Source organism: Urocitellus parryii, chromosome 5, assembly GCF_045843805.1.
Source record: "Urocitellus parryii isolate mUroPar1 chromosome 5, mUroPar1.hap1, whole genome shotgun sequence".
In the NCBI taxonomy this organism is placed as follows: domain Eukaryota; kingdom Metazoa; phylum Chordata; class Mammalia; order Rodentia; family Sciuridae; genus Urocitellus; species Urocitellus parryii.
Window position 1 is genome coordinate 179,025,100 of NC_135535.1, and position 18,097 is coordinate 179,043,196.

The following is an 18,097-nucleotide window of genomic DNA, read 5'->3' on the forward strand; positions in this document are numbered from 1 at the left end:
TGTGAGTAATCTTCCAGGACACCAGAAAATTTTGAAACTCCTGTGAGGTATAGGCAGGTCCATTGTCTGTTTTTAGAGACCAAGGCACCCCAAGCATTAACATTGCTGCTATCATTGCCTTTATGGCATTTGAAGCGTTCTCTCCTGACTGTGCCATAGCATGTGTATATTTGGAGTAAGTGTCCAAGATAACATGGACATACTTGAGCTTACCAAAGGAGGAGATGTGAGTGACATCCATTTGCCAAAGTTTATTAGGGGAGAGGCCTCGAGGGTTTACTCCCTGTGGTTGCAGAGGCTCAAGTGGCCCCAGAGGGGCACAATTCTTGCAAGCCTGGACTAGATGCTTGCATTGTGTCATAGTAAGGTCAGGAAACAAGACCTTCAAATAATTTGCAGACTTGTGAAACTTAATGTGGAGGATGCGGGCTTGCTCCATCAAGCCCAATGACACAGGACAGCAGGAAATAAATGTGTCTGTTTCCTGCAGTACAGCGTCATTAGACCCATCGGAGATGAGTTTGTCCACTTGAGAGTTGCCTGTATCAATGAATCTAGGCAATCTAGTATGGGATCTCACATGTGATATGAACCATGGATGTTTCTGTTTTCTGTAAGATCCTTAAAGGTCCGGAGAGCTTGATCAATAGGCTTACCTGTGGGTCTAAAAATTGCACAGGGAATTGCTTTTGCCACCTGGACAGAGTACTTACTATCTGAAAAAAATATTTCTGGCAGTGTCTGCACTCATAAGGAGTGCCTGTATTAGTGCCCTAAGTTCTCCCAGTTGCACTGAGCCTGAGGGATGCTCCATGTTGGAGATGTCCTGTTTATTGGGAATTTTCAGGATAACACCAAAAGTGTGTTTGTTTGTGTCAGTAAATGCCCACATGGTGCTAAAGGTATGGGCTCTGATGCAGGGAATGCATGCTTAGGAGTTGTAATATCCAGCATTTGCAGTGTTAGGAGCAACTTATTGGGAGGGAGGTGATTATCAATCTGTCCAGGGAAGTCAGACAGTAAAGTCTGAAACAGAGTATTATTCTGTAGGAGTGTTGAGACCTCTGTGTGTGTTAATGGTAACACCAAGGTGTCTGGCTCTGTGTGAAAAATCTTATTATAGTGATATCTTACTTTTAGCCCCACAAGAATTATACTTTCTAGCCTACCTGTGATTTTATGACATTCACTCCAGGCCAGATGCACCCAATATAGAGGTCCCTGGGCTTGCCATATAATGCCAAGCAGTGCTCCAGAAGTCATTAGTATTATTCCTAACAGGGGGTTTTGACTGGTCATATCTATGGGTCTCTAATCTTGAGAGACTATCATTGATCATTTGAACAGTTGTCTCTGCTTGAGGAGTGAGCCTTATCTTGGAGGAAGGATCTTTCTCTTTTCTAAGAAAGTCAGAGGCATTAGTGCATCCAGAGGCAAACAAAGGAAAGAGTTGAGCCAATTGATTTCATCACATAACTGTTGCAACTCATTAAGTGAGTATTGAGATCTAATAGTCAGATTAGGTCTAAGAGGTTATATTCTTGCAGCAATTCTGTAGCCAAAAAACTCACATAGGGCAGAATGTTGCACTTTATCAGTGGCTATGTGAGGGCCCAAAGTGTCAAGATTGTACATCAATTTCTCAAGGCAGACTTGCAATTTATCAGAATCCGCATGAGCAAGTAAAATGTCATCCATATAATGCATGACCAGGCAATGCTGTGTAAGAGGCCTGGTCGTATGAGAAACAAAGAGCTGACATATTGGAGGGCTATTTTTCATCCCTTGTGGGAGGACTGTCCAGTGATATCTCTGGGCAGGTATCATGGTGTTAGGTTCCCACACCATAAATGCAAAAAAGGGTCTGTCCTGATGTGCTATAGGTATGGAAAAGAAGCAATCCCTGAGGTCTATGGCATCAATAAAATAGTTGCTTGGGATGCTGGCTGGATGAGGAATACCTGATTGAAATGAATATATCTTTTTCATATGTTTATTTATTGGCCTTAAATCTTGAAGTAACCTATGTTTCCCATTTTTCTTGGGGATTACAAAGATAGGCATATTGTGAGGGCTGGTGGAGGGTTCAATATGCCCAAGATTTAATTGTTTCTGAACTAGTTGCTTAAGAATTGTTAATTTGGGTTCTAGGATAGGCCACTGTTCCACCCAGATGTGATCTGTGGTGTCCCATTATAGGGAAATGGGATCTGGCTTAGTGATCAACGGAACAGTGGCCCCAGAATTGGGGGGGGGCACTGGTCTCCCCGACAGTCCTATTTTGTCATGTATCATAATTTCATCATAAAGGGCTTTATCATCAGTAGTTACGACAGCATCCATTTCCTCCAATATGTTCCTTCCCCATAAGGTGTTAGGGACTTCTGAAATCAAAAGAATAAAAGGCACCTTTCTCTCCACCAGTGTCCTGCCAGATAACAGGGGAGACAACTCTCCTGGTGGTTTATAACCCACCAACACCCTGAATTTGGGGACCCAGTACTGTCTTCCACTTCATCATCTTGGATGCTGAGTTGGAATTCATTATAGAAACATCAGCCCTGTGTCTACTACGCCTTTAACAGCGACATCATCAAGCATAAGAGATTAAAAATACAAAATATCAGTGAAACAAAGTTTCTATGATAACATTACATACCAACATTTAGTTCTGGTCAACTAGTTGCTCGGCTACCTTGTCACGGAGGGTAGAGACATGGAATCAACACACAGACTCCTGGAGCTGGTGAGAGAACTGTCTGGAGACCCACCTCAGATCATCGTCCAGTAGCTCAGTTTATTTTTGGAATGCATATAATTGTTGTAGGGTTTGAGTGGGGCATGCCCATCAATCATACACAAGCAAGACAGTATTCATAAGCCAATCATCTTATGACTAATGTAACCACACTATGAGGATGCTGTAAATATTGCTATCATCAGGAAGGGTCTTTGTCCCTAGGGGAGGGGGTTTCTATGTTAGGAGTTCCATGTGGAAGCTCCTGACTATCAGTTTCCTGGCCTGGCAGGTTGGCAATGCTAACCACAAGTGCTAAGGATGTGGTTTCACTAATCGCTTGCTAGAGCAGATCATCCCATCCTGCAGGCACTCCTATGAGGCCTGAACCAGTGTAGTTCTTCAAACACTCTGAGCTGCTCATAGCTGCTAGCTGTAAACTGAAAGTTATCCCAACATCAATGGAGTATGAGAAGGGGATTGAGGGAAAGAAGGAGTGGCAGGAAAAAGGAAGAAAAGTGGAATGAATCCAAGTCACCAATTCCTTATTATTTAATATAAAGTATAAGAGAGCGGATCTTTGAGATTCTTTCTGTTGCTAATAAACTGGGATTCTCCATTTTTCCAAATTTTTATTAATGTTTATTATTTGTACATAATAATGGGGTTCAGTGTGCTACTTCATCACATACCAACAGTATGCACTAATCAAATCCAACATCTCTTTATCACCCTCCCCTCCTACTCATCTTACCTAACCTCTAGTAATCACCATTTTGCATTCAAGTTGAACTTTTCTTTGCTTCTACATATGGCAGAGATTAGACACTACTTGTGTTTCTGTGCCTGGCTTATTTTACTTAATTTAATAAACATAATGTCTTCCACTTCTGTTCATTTTTTTGCAAGTTATAGAATTTCATTCTTTACACCTGAATTGTATAGCATCGTACATGTATCACATTTTATTTAACCACTCATCTGATGATAGGCAGCTGAAATGTTTCTGTAAGTTAGCTATTGTGAAAATTGCCACAATAAGTCTAGATTTGAAGTTTTCTCTTTAGAATGTTGATTTTTATTTCCTTTGGCTGATATTATTTTCCTTTTTTTCCCCCAAAGCGAGATACCTGGATCACATAGTTGATCTATTTCTTTTATTTGTTTTTTAGAGGAGTCTCCACTATTTTTTATGATGGCTATACAGATTTTCATTTCTCCTCATCCTCTTCAGAATTTAAAAAAAAATGTTTTTACTAGTGCCATTAGAGTAATGCATAATAGTTCGGTACATTTTGACATAATCATATATGCGTGGAATGTAAGCTTTTCCATTTCATTTCCAAATACCTGTTTTTGTTTTTGGTGGCACTTTTTTTTTAAAAAAACCTGTAATAGCTACTATAAAGGGGGTGAGGATAATATCTTTTATGGTTTTGATTTGCATTTTCCTAATGGCTAAAGACATTGAATATTGTCTCATATATAAGTCTTTTGTATTTCTTCTTTTGAGAAGTGTCTGTTTAAATCATTTGTCCATATGTAAACTTGATGTATGCCACCCATGAACTGTGTATGAACTAATGGCATTGAAGTCATTAGATGGCAAAGTCTGGTATCTGGGAATTTACAGTGGCACTCCTACTGGTGAGATCACCCAATACATGTGAAATTCCTACCTAACTCTGCCAAGTTCAGCACTGCACTGGACTTGGGGTGATCTGCAGCAGCCACATAGACACACAATGTCTCTGAGATGGGTGTAGTTTGCCAAAGTGCCCATCAATTTGTTTGCTTCACGTCCCCTGTCATACCTAGAAGCAAGACTTTTCCTGCTGAAAGCCTTTGATGTTCTCCCTTAAATAATGTACCAGGAACCTTTTTCTAGTTCATCCCGTCCAGCTCCTGTATGAGCTGGAAAAAAAAAAAAAATCAGGCGCTCCATTTCTCCTTTAAAACCATTTCCTGGCTCTGACTCTTTATTCTTCACCATTTCAGACTTTCATTTTCTGAGGTGTCTTATCCCCTTCTGAGCAGGAAAAATCACCCTAGCAGGGTGCTGGCCAACCCACAATAGTTACTTACCTCGTCTTTTGCTTTTTCAGAACACCTTTCTGAGTTGTTCTTATATTTTAGATATCAATCTTTTGTCTTTTAAAGAATGGGTAAGTATATCCTCCAATCCTGTATGTTGTCTCTTGATTCTATTTATTGTTTACTTCAGTGTGCAGAAGGATTTTAATTTAATGTAATCCTTTTTGCTTTTCTTTCCTGTGCTTTGGAAGTCATATCCAAAACAAAAACCAAATAAACTCCACCAACCCCTGATAGAAAAAAAAAAAAAATGTCCTGCAAAGAGAGAGTGCTTCCATGAAGGTACAGGTGCCCAAGAGAAAGTTTTCTACATTCCTGTATCTGAATTTAGGCTCTTACAACCTATTTAGTTTCAGCACTTAAGTTTACAGAGAGGCATTCAAGGTACCAATTCTGAGAAGGAATTCAGTGAGATGGGAAATCTCTTCCTAACCTACATAAACGAGGAAAAAAAGATGAACAAGAAAAAGTTGCCAACCTTAAAGAAAGCAGGGTCCCACAAAATTATTTGAGCATCAGGATACACACAATCTGGATCTGGCCCTCACTGAATGGGCCTTCGCTGAAATGGATGGAAGCCACCAGGCATGTCCTGATACTTACCATTATTTGCAAGCGCATGATGGATGGATGTACAATTTTAAAGCTTTAGTTAAAACTGCTAAAGCCTGAAATTTACTCCAGTATGTTCATGTGGTTTTGTTTGTTTGGTTTTTGAGGAGATTTTTGTGAAGGCCAGAAAGGGAGGATACCTATAGCTAAGACTTCTAGCCATCTCAGAGTCAGAGGGCTCATCTTCCTGGATGAGCTGATTCTATTTCTCATGCTCCATTGCAGTTCAGTGTGATCATGTGAATGAATTCTAGCCAATGGAATGTGGGCAGACGCATTGTATCCCCAGACCTCAGCCATGAAAACCTGCACAGGAGCCACCATTGTTTTTCCTCCCACCAGCTCAAACCACATGAGCAGTGACCTTGCAAACCACTGTGGAACAGGCAGAGCAGGAAATGGAAGGAAGCCAGGTCCCTGAACCAGCGCTTGAAAGAAAACCAAATCTGAATGCCCATTTCACTCTTCTGGTTGTTGAGAAATAAACTTTTTATTATTAAAAAAAAGAACAAATAAACATAAAGAAAAAAAAAACCCCAGCCATCCAAGCAAACAGCTGTTCCCCCAACAAAATAGCCTAAACATTGCTTCTACTAGTGTCTTGACGAGTTTCTGCCATGTTTTCTTCTAGTAGTTTCAGTTTCAGGACTTATATTTGTATCTTTGACCCATTTTGAGTTTATTTTGTACAGAATGAGAGATGGGGATGAAGTTTACATCTTCTGCATGTGAGTATATAGTTTTTATAGCTTATTAAAAAGTATATTAAAGAGAATGTTCTTTTCCCCATGTATGTTATTAGTACTTTCCTTGAGCATCAGTTGACCAGATGTGCATGAGAAGAATTTTTGTTAATTTTTCTATAAAAGTTTGATGGATTTCAGCACTAGCTCCATCCAATCCCAGCATTTTATTTCTTGGGAGAAGTTTTATTATTGATTAAAATTCACATCTTGTTATTGGTGTGCTTTTCTTTAATGTCTTCATACTTCAATTTTGCTTGGTTTTCTGTCTTCAGAAATTTATCCATTTTCTCTAGGAGTTACCTTTTGTTTCATAGTTTTTGAAGTACTTTTCAATAGTATTTTACATTTCTCAGATATCAGTTGTAATGTCTTCTTTTTATAATTGATTTTATTTTGTGTGTGTTCATTCTTTGTTGAAGCCTAACTAAATGTTGGTATGTAATGTTATCATAGAAACTTTGTTTCACTGATATTTTGTATTTTTAATCTCTATTTTGCTCATTTCTTTGGGTTCTTTCTCATTTATTTCCTCCTATTAATTTTATTTAGTTTGCTTTTGTGTCACCAGATTATTGACCTGCTCCATTAGGTTATTTATTTTGAAACATCAATATTTTTTGATGTGAAAGTTTATTGCTATAATGCCCTTATCAATAGTGCTTTTTTGGTGTGCTGGGTTATTCTTTGTTTCTATAAAGAGAGAAAGGGTCAGGCTATTGCCTGCTGGGTTAAAGGAAGATAGAAGAGATGATCATCTTGTGGTAGGGACTTTCTCAGAACAAAGGCACTATCAGTATGAATCTCCATGTTCCACAATGTTGTAACACTCTACTGTAGAAATAGAATGCACAATCAGAATGTGTATTAACTTGTGTGGGTGAAAAAGAGTTGGCAAGTAAAAGAAGAAGTAACAAGAGATACATAAAGGTAACTCCTTTCAGGGATCAGCCTTTGGATATGAAGCCACTAGGCTAATGCTGGCACTAATAAACACTACTTTCTCCTGAATGCCACCCTGTCTCTTGTGTGAGAATCCCACAACAATCTTGTAGGAAATAAAGTAAATGAGCTAACTGAGCATCTAAGTTTACTTTGTCCAAAACAAGAGAGTATGGTTCTATCAGATTCAGAGCCGAACTTGTTGGTTTAGAATAGAGAGCTCTGTAAGTGACACAACAAATTATTGCTTTTCTGTGTCCTGGATAAAGAGTTTATCTAGATTTTTGTATTCTAAAATTCTAAAGTTCAAAAAATCAAATCCTTCTGATCCCCATTTTGATCAGTAGATGCTGCAATGATTAACTCAATGTTTATTTCAAAAATCAATGATTATGTCCCTCTTTCAGCCTCCCTTGCTTGCTCCCCATCTCCCTCCTCCTTTTCTCTCTGACATACATTGGCTTGGATCTCCTCTCTCCTGCTCCGTTTTCTCTGCTTCCAGGGGCTGAGGTTGCTGTTGGGGGGCCTGGCTGGTACCCAAGGTCTCCATTCAGCACTGGAGTGAAATCACAGGGTTGCTGGTGAGGGAGAGATGGGCAGGGGCTGGGCAGAGGGAATCATGGCCTAAGAGTTTGTGTGTGGGGGGAAGTAACCATGTTTGGGGGGGGCAATACAAGGAAGGAGACTCAGTCCCCAGCCCAGCTATGGACTAGATGTGGAAGTTCTTTGGTGATGATTAGCTTACTTTAATAAAACATATATTTTGTCAAAGCTTGAGGATCTCCTTCTCTGCAGTTTTCACAAGAGTGTATGGTCCTTCTGGTAGGCTGGGCAATTGTATTGTACACATAAGGGTATATGTAGAATATCCTCTGTGATTGCTCTTCTAGACTTCAAAATTCTGCATGTTCCAAAAGGGTGTAGGAGCAATCTAAGTTGAGGTCCCTTATGGGTGTGGTGTCCATGATTCTTGTGTTATTTCTGTTGTTGCTTTGAGAGTAAATGTCCATTAGTAGGACCTTAGGCTCACCCTAGTCTTTTCTACTTGGGGCCTGTCCATTTTTTAATTTTTAAAAACTTGTTCTTTTTAGTCTTCACAATATACAATCATTTCCTATTTCTTTTTGTTGAAATTTTGCTGATATTTTGAGTGGAGTTAAGTTCTAGGTAGAACAAAGTGCATTCTCTCTTAGCTGATTGGGTATTAACTCAGCAGTAGAGTGTCAGCTCTGTGAACTTGTAGTGTCGAACTAGATTTCCAGCACCACAGAGAAAAGAAGGAAATAAGCAAGAGTAACAAAACAATATTCAGATTTTTTAGAAAAATCAATGCATACTATGCATCTATAACACAAATAACCACAAACACAAACAAGAATACCGGATCAACTATTAACAACAGCAATGCGAAAAAAAACATAATCCAGATATAGCATCATAGTAAACACCAGGTGTCAATTATGGTGTCCAGAGTACTAATAAGTGCAACAGGTATAGTGGGGGTGGAGATTATACAATGAATTTGTTCAAAAGATTTTTAAAGTATAATAGTTAAGAAAAAAGAAAATGGGTTATGAAGACAAAAGAAAGTTTTAAATATTCAAAAGGTGAAAAGAAAGAAAACAACAAATAACAAGTAAGGCCATAGGGAGGAAAAAAAATAAAACAAAAAGGGAATCTGGTTTCTAGAGAGATAAAGTGGGAGAAAGAGTAACAAGAAAAAAATATGACAAAAAATCTACTAACCCTCAAAAAATAAAACAGTGCAAAATAACAAAATGATAATAAAAAAGTCATAAAAAACAAAAAAGGATAAAATTTGTATAGATAACACATACATACACAAACTAAGTAGTACATAAAGCAAAAAAAAAGCAAAAAATTCTTAAATAAAAAATAAAAGAATTATTCCAATGCAGTTAATTGAAACTATGGAAGAGGATGCCAGCTAGCAATTATTTCCTTTTCTTTTTTGTCTATTCACCACTTAGAGCAAGAGCTCTTGTTTTAATGCAGGAATATGAAATGATTGGTTTGTGAGAGCAGTATCCTACTCAGTGCATCCTAGTTTGAATGGACTGAGTGGCAACTGTAGGCAGGTGGGGTTGACTGGAGGAGGTGGGTTGCTGGGGGTGATCCCTTCCTCTCTCTTTCTCTCTGATTACTTGCTGTCATGAGGCAAGCAGCTTCCCTCTGCCAGAACCATCCCTCCATGATGTTCTGCCTGACCTTGAACCCAGAACAATGGAGTTGGCTGTCTGGACTGAAACATCTGATACTGTGAGACAAAATAAACTTTTCCTCTTCTAAGTTGTTGTGTGTGTTTTGGTCATAGTAACAGAAAAGCTGATCACACCACTTGGGATTATATGGTAGACCTATAATTTTTTAGAAACCTCCAAACCGTCTTTATATTGGCTATAGTAATTTACATTTCTCCCAATAATGCATGAGACTTCCCTTTTCTCCACATTCTATCAAAAATTCATTTTTATGGTTTTTGAACTTTTATTATTGTTGTTGCTATTGATTTGTTTGCTTTTTGTTTCTTAATGTTAGTCATTATAACTGGAGGGATTTCACATCATATTACAGTTTTTAATTTTCATTTCCCTGATGGTTAATGATACTGACCATTTTTTTTGTATGTGTTGGGCATATTTGAGAATTGTCCATTAAGATAATTTGTTCATTCTTCACTTGGATCACTTGTTTTTAGTTTTATTTTTTTGAGTTTTTCATATATTTGGGATATTAATCTTTTGTCAAATGAATATATGGCAAATATTTTATCCCATCCTATATGTTGTCTCTTCAATTTGTTGATTGCTCACTTTGATGTATAATAATTTTAGTTTGATGTAATGCATTTGTGCATTTTTGCTTCTGTTTCCCATGCTTTGGGGTCATATACAAAAAAATATTGTTTCTGTCAGTGTCTTGTGGAATTTCTCTTGTATATTCTTCCAGCAGTTTTAGAGAATCAGATCTTCCTTTAATGACTTTGACACATTTTGAATTTATTTCTGGGATCTCTATTCTTTCCATTGTCTATTTTTCCTTTTTCATTTTTTTTTTAAGTTTCATGCTGCTTTGCTTTCTAACACTCTGTAGTGTGTCTAGATATTAGGAATTAGGATGCCTCTAGCTTTGTTCCTTTTGTTCAAGATGTTATTAGCTATTTAGGGTCTTTTATGCTTTTATTCAAATTCTAAGGCTGTTATTTCCATTTGTATAAAAAAGAATCCACAGGGATTTTCATGGTGATTGCATCGAATCCTTAAATTTCTTTGAGTTTCATAGCCCTTTTAATAATTCAAATTGTTCCAATACATGGGTATGAGAGGTATTTCTATTTTTCTCTCTTTCTTTGTGCATTTTCTTCAATTTCTTTCAGTAATGTTTTGTGAAGATGTAAAGATGTTTCACTTCCTTGGTTAGATTTATTCCTCGATAGTTTATCATTTTATTGTAGCTTTTATGAATGGGATTTATTTCATGTTTTCTTCCTCAGAAGTCATATTGACAAGGACACATTGAACAGCAACAGAAGTGGTTCCATCTGTGAGTGACTGGAGGACAGAGGATACACTATTTCTCAAGTTCTTACCCTTGGGTTCTCTGAGATTGGATCTTCCTCAGTTCTGCTGAGAATGTTTCACCTGTGTAGTAATGGAGGAAGGCAAAGCCCTATCCACTTCTCTTCCTTTTCATAGAATCTCTGACCCAATTATCTTTGGAGCACAACATTAGGTAATGACTTGGTGAAATCTTGTTGATTTATGAAGACAGTCAGTATATTGCACATTCAAAGTAGTGTTTAGGGCATTTGCTCCACTTTTCTAGAGTGATGTTTCAAGCAACTATGGAGGAAGCCACACTGTACCATGCTGGGCTAAGGATAACTCATTTAAATTTCAGTTCTAACTTCTGTGAGTTGTGTGTGTTTCCTTGTTCTCCTGGAATCTCCTTGAACTCCTTTGACAAATAAAAAATAACAATCTCTGTCCTCTGCTCCTTACATTTTGTTTTAATGGGTGAGGGTGGGGTAAATGGTAAATGCTATGTCTAATTACTTAGTTAACTACTGACATATGTTTGGTCTTCCAAAATATATAAATTATATAGTTACTTTATGTTTAGGCAGTTGTGATGTTAGTTCAATTTGTTAAAATATTTAAAAGACTTTATTTTCAAACACAAACTATCCTAATGTTTAATGAAGTATCACAAGTTAAATACTGTTGTTATGGGCTAATCTAAAAATTAGGCCAGGCTGACCCCATGTTGTTCAGATGTCTGATGGTGTGAACTTGGGCCCCTTTTCCTCATGAGCCCACTTGCATAGAAGTTGACATCTCCACCTCCACCCACTTGCACTCTCTTTGAACTATGGAGCTGACTGACCATTGCTTCCTAAGTATGTAGAAAAAGGTGCAAATTCCGAAAAAATATATATAACTTGTGCTTTCTACTTTATGAAGTGTGTCTTGTGATTGTACTTGCCTCTCCTGCCCTGCTTCTTTGTGTGTGTGTGTGTGTGTGTGTGTGTGTGTGTGTGTGTGTGTGTTTCTATTTTCTGTTTTTAAGCTGCTCCCCACCAGCCTTCAGTGTCTTGGGCTGCAGAACTGTCTGCTTTCTGCTCCCTTGACCCTGGCCAGAATAAATCCTTTGTCTTTACTTCAAAAAGACCAGGAGTTTAATTTGGGATTTTGGAATAGTGCATTAACACAGTTATATAGTAGTCAAAGATGTGTTGATTTCCCCCTAAAGTCATGAACTTCCAACTGGTCATCAGTCTGAGCACCCAGAATGTTGAGCAATGTTTTCAATCAAATGTGTCTTTTTTTTCCTTAATCCTAGCTGCACCTTGTTATAACCAAAGGTTGTGCCCTTATTTATTTGTGTCCTTGTTGTAAATTGTCCATCCCTCTGCTCTATCCCAGAAGGATCAAAGATAGAGGTTTGGAAAAGAGAACAAAAGTAAGCAACAATTTATTTGTAACTTTATCTTGTGACCAGTGTACACTCATAAGTGTACACTGAGTATATTATGTTCACATATAAATATACTCAGTGTATAAGGGCTGAGACTGACTCAGCCCTTTATATGTAAATAGGACATATTCTGAATTATGAGGGAGCACTGTAAAAGCTTTACATTGATTTCAAGCTCACAGTGGTCTCAGTGAGAAGAGAAGGTTACAATGGATCCAGTTATGGTCCTGGTACTCAGTCTCTCTTGCCTGCTTTTCCTTTCACTATGGAGATGGAGCCCTAGAAGTGAGAAGCTCCCACCAGGCCCTACTCCTCTCCCAATTCTTGGAAATATCCTTCAGATAGATGCTAAAAACATCAGCAAATCTTTAAGCAATGTAAGTCTGCCCCGTGCTCCTCCAGTGGCTTCCAAAGGGGTAAGTAAATTAATACTAAATTTTTACTAAAGATATTCATGGATGAAAATTACTGAGAGATTATTCCTTTGCAAATACTCTCTTTGAACTTTATTTTTCCATTGCTTTTGTATGTTTACCATTTTTAGAAATAGTTAAATGAAATAGTGCATTGGGATAAGGGATTCATTTAACTCAGTGTCAAAATATTGAAATGGTAAAGATATGAAGTGCCCCTGTTCTTTATTGTGTTATGGTCATTTGTTGTGATTTTTTTAGTTAATAATATTGAAAGTGTTTTGCATTTAAAGCATTATTCAAGATGTTATCTGATACATGACTTGTAGGTATTTTTCATATCCATCAAAAGGAAGTTTCTCTACATCATGCTAGGTGAAATGAGCCATGCTCAGAAAATCAAAGGTTGATTTTCTTTTTCACATATGTCAGCTAGAGCAAAGAAGGTGGGGGAAATCATCTATCACAAAGATATAGAGAAGGTCTGTGGAGAAGAAGGCTATCCAGAGGGAGGAAGGAGCCCTCTGTGGAATAAATGTAACAAAAAAATCATAGTATGTTCACATATAAATATCTAAAGGGTATTCTATCTTTATGCATATTTAGAAGAGAAAATGTGGAATAAATGTAACAAAAATCACAGTATGTGCACATATAAATATACTAAAGGGTATTCTATCTTTATGCATATTTAGAAGATATCAATAAAATAAATACATAAATAAGTAGAGGAAGCTGAGTAGGAGAGGGAGCAGGGAGAGGAAAAAGGGAGGACAAAGATGACTGAAACTGAGTAGATCAAAGTTCATGTATGGATAATTTTTGTCAACATAAACCAAACTACTATGTACAACTGTAACATTCTAATAAGATTGATAATAATAAAAAATTAAGGGAGGACATTTTGTTCATCTGATTGAACCAAACAAACTATTATGCTCCATGAAAGAAATATAAATGTACAATAATAAAGTAATAATTACTAAAAAGAAACTTCTTTCAGGAAGCAAACTATGCCTATGTTTGTCAAGAAACAGTCATGTGATAGACTCTCAGTGAGATGGTGAAATAGGATATCCCAGCCTTCATTCCTTTTACTCTAGAATGACAATATAGAGAATTATCCACAAATGAAAAAAGCTCAGTGAGACTCAGGAGTTCATCACAGTAGCACCATGGTGTAAAAACTCAAAAACAACTACTCAAGAACAGGTTTATTTTACCTGCATCTACATCTTTCTATCCTCCAGCACATTAAAAGTATCATCCACCATGGTTAAGCAGGATTCATCTCAGAGATATGAGGATGTTTCAACACACACAAATTAGTAAATGTGATATACCATGTTGACAGAATGAAGGACAAGAATCACAGGACAATTTCAATACTTGAAGTAAAAGCATTTGACAAATTTCAAATTTGTTTATGACAAAACTTTAAAAAAATGACATGATATTGGCCACAACACAAAAAATCAGCATGTATGACACACCAATAGCTAATACATATTCCATGGGGAAACATGAATGGTTTTCCTCAGGAATTAGAAAGAGCACAAAATGCCCATCTGCCAGTTTAATTCAATGTAGCACTGAAGTCCAAGCCAGACTAATTAAGCAGGAAGAAGAACTAAGAACCATACAAATAAAAAAGGAAGAAGTGGAATAGTTTGTTTCCATTGGAAGCAATCTATGCATGGAAAATTCTAAACTTCAACTGCAAACCATTAGTACTACTAAATGAATTCTAAAGATTCAGGATACAAAATAATGTAGAAAATTCAGTGACATTTTCAACAACAAACTGATGAAGCATCAATAAAATATTTTATTTACAATAGCATGAGAAAAATAAAATACTTAGTAATAAATTTAACCAACAAGGTGAAAAAATCTGTATCCTGAAATATGAAAAAAAATCAGTGAAAGAAGTTGTAGAAGACAGAAATACATGGAAAACTAATCTATGATTATGAATTGAAATACTTATTATTGTTACAACCAAGATGATATATAGACTTAATGCAATCTCTTATGAACAATTCAATGATATTTTTCATAGAAATTTTGAAAATTCTTTTACAATTTCAAAATATTCTAAGTAACCAATGCAATCTCATGCATGAAGAAAGCTGGAGGCATCAAACTATGAACAAACCTAGAGTAAGCAAAACATGAGAGTTCAGGCTTAATGCAGACGCATAGATGCATGGTCCTCATGAAGAGCCCAGAAATAAACCTACCCACATACAGTTGTTTAATTTTTCACAAAAGGAGCAGGGATATACAACAGCGAAAGGACAGATCAATCTTCAATGAGTAGCCTTTGAAAACTGTATATCCACATGTAAGTCCAAAATAAATTAGATTCGTTTTTTAACACTACACACAGAAAAAAATCAGTTCAAAATAGATTCAAGATAAATGGAAGACCTGAAATCATAAAACCATTAGAGAAAAACATGGGGAAGATATTCCTTAATCTTGTCCTAGCAATGATATTTTTTAGGGAATTTAGAAAGTTCATAGTTAAAATGTTCAATGAAGATCTAAGGAATGAAATTCAAGAAAGAATGCAGGATATGAATAATAATTTCAACAAAGAGAGATTCTGAAAAAGAACCAAATAGAAATTCTGGAAATAAAATGACTCAATAAATCTAATTAAAAATTTAATGGAAAGCATCACAGAATAGATTAGACCACTTTGAAGACAGATTTTCAGGACTTTGAGGACAAAGTGTATAATTCTGAAAATAAAGATGACAATAAAGAATACCTGTGAAGGGACCATGACCAGAATAGTCAAGAAATCTGGGATGATATGAAGAGACTTGATTTAAGAATATTTGGGACAGAAGAAGACTTAAATATAAACTAAAGGGACATACAATCTTTTCAATGAAATAATATAAAAAATATTCAAATCTTAGAAAGAATATGGAAATCCAAATACAAGAGGTTTGAATAATTCCAAATAAGCAGGAACAAAAGAAATCTTCTCCAAGATACATTATAATAAAAATGCACAATATATCTAATAAAGATAGAATTTTAAAAGCTGCAAGAAAAAAACAGCAATTAACACTTCAATTGATTTCTCAACCCAGACTCTAAAACCAGGAGAGCATAATAATAATTAGTCTCTGAGAGAAAACAGGTACCAACCTAGATTACTAGATCTAGCTAAATTGTCTTTCACAATGAAAGATATAATAAAACCTTCCATGGTTAGCACAAAGAATTCATGACCATGAAGGCTGCACTACAAAATATATTCTATGAAAATCAAAATGAAAAGCAGCATAAAATAAATTAAACAATAAAAATAATCAAAGGATAATCAAGTCTGAATTAATCATTAAAAAATGTACCAATGAGGAATGTATAGAGAAGAAATTAGGGAGAAATTTTTTAAAAATTCTCAGAATCAAGTGAGATACCAAACTATTTGGGGCAGTATAAAGGAAGTTTTAGCAGGATGTGGAGAAAAAGGAACACTTTTCCACAGTTGGTGGAATTGTAAATTAGTATAATCACTAGGGAGATCAATGCAGAGACTCCTCAAAAGACTAGATATAGAACCACTATATGACTGAGCTATACCATTCTTCAATACATGCATTTCCATGTTTATAGCAGCAAATTCACAATAGCCAAGATATGGAAACAACTTAGATGCCTGTCAATCGATGACTGGATAAAGAACATTTTGTATCTATATACAATGGAGTATTACTCAGCCATAAATAAGAATAAAATTATGGCATTCACTGGTAAATGGATGGAACCGGAGACCCTCATGCTAAGTGAAATAAGCCACACTCATGAAAACAAAGTTCAAATGTTTTTTATGATATGCAGAAGCTAGACCAAAATAAGGGGGAGAAATGAAAAGGAGGCATTTCATGAAAATAGAAAAGAGATCAGTAGAATGGAGGAAGGTGATTGAGGGGAAGGGAGGAGGGAGGGGAAAACAAAAAATGGAGTAATGAATCTGACCAAGCTTATCTATGAACATGTATGAATATACTATAGTGAATCTTACCTTCATGTATATTCACAAAGCAATAATTAAAAAGATGCAAATAATAAGACAAAAGATCAATATAGTAGAGAGAAGGGAACAGAGGCAGGAGGAGGAAAGGAAAGTAGAAGTAGTAGAGAATGAGTTAGAGCAACAATACTTGTATAAGCACATCAAAAGAAGCTTTATATTATATATAATTAATAAAATAAGCATCTGTACTCCAAAAAAAGAAATTTTATTCAACATCAATAAAGAAGCACATTCTATATATAAACAACTCAAAAAATTAACACCAAAAAATCAAAAACCAAACAAATAACCCAATCAATAAATGGGCAAAGGAACTGAACAGGCATTTCACAGAAGAAGAAATACGATCAGTCAACAAATATATGAAAAAACTTTTCAACATCTCTAGAAATTAGAGAAATGCAAATTTAAACTACACTCAGACTCCATCTCACTTCATTCAGAATGGCAATTACCAAGAAATAAAGTAATAGTAAATGTTGAAAAGGATGTGGGAAAAAGGTATACTTATACATTGCTAATGGGAATGCAAATTGGTGCTACCACTCTGGAAATCAGTGTGAAAATTCCTCAGAAAACTACAAATGGAATCACCATTTGACCCGGTTATCCCAATCTTCGGTTTAGACTCAAAGGACTTAAAATCAGCATACCACAGTAATGCAGCCACATCAATGTTTATAGCAGCTCAATTCACAATAACCAATCTATGGAACCAGCCTACGTACCCTACTACAGATGAATGGATAAGAAAATGTGGTAAATATATATATATACACAGTGCAATATTACTCAGCCTTAAAGAAGAATGAAATTACAGCATTTGCTGGTAAATGAATGGAACTGGAGACTATTGTGTTAAGTGAAATAAACCAATCTTCAAAAATCAAAGGTTAAATGTTCTCACTGATATATAGATGCTAACACACAATGAGTGAGGGAAGGATTGGATTAGATGAAGGGGAATGGAGGGAATGGAGGATGAATAGGAATATGAAAGACAGAAGAATGAACTGGACATAACTTTCCTATGTTCATGTATGAATACACAAGCAGTATAACTCCACACCAAGTACAACTACAGGAATGAGACCCTAATTAGAATAAGTTATACTCTGTGTATAATATGTCAAAATATACTCCTCATATATATTTAAAAAGATAACAGCAACAAAAAGAAAGACTTTCTACTAATTAGAACAACATGGAATGAGCCTGAGTACTTTATGCTGAGGGAAATAACTAAATGGAGATAATTACTGCATGATCCCACTTACATATGGAATCTTATCAAACAAAATGACTCAAACTCATAGTAATGGAGACTAGAATGGTGGATATTAGGTGCTGTGATGTGGGGGAAAAGGTGAGATGTTGGTCCAAGAGCACAAACATTCAGTTATAATGCACAGTATGGTGACAACAGTAAATAATGATGTATCTTATACCCCAAATTTGCCAATGTGTTCTCACCACACACACGTGAAAATGTGAACAC

General features: G+C 36.2%; 1 pseudogene; it reads left to right on the plus strand.

The window, feature by feature from the left end:
- Positions 1-12,335: 12,335 nt before the first annotated feature.
- The window catches only part of LOC113176870 (cytochrome P450 2C19-like), a 34,659-nt pseudogene continuing 28,897 nt past the window's right edge, over positions 12,336-18,097 (plus strand).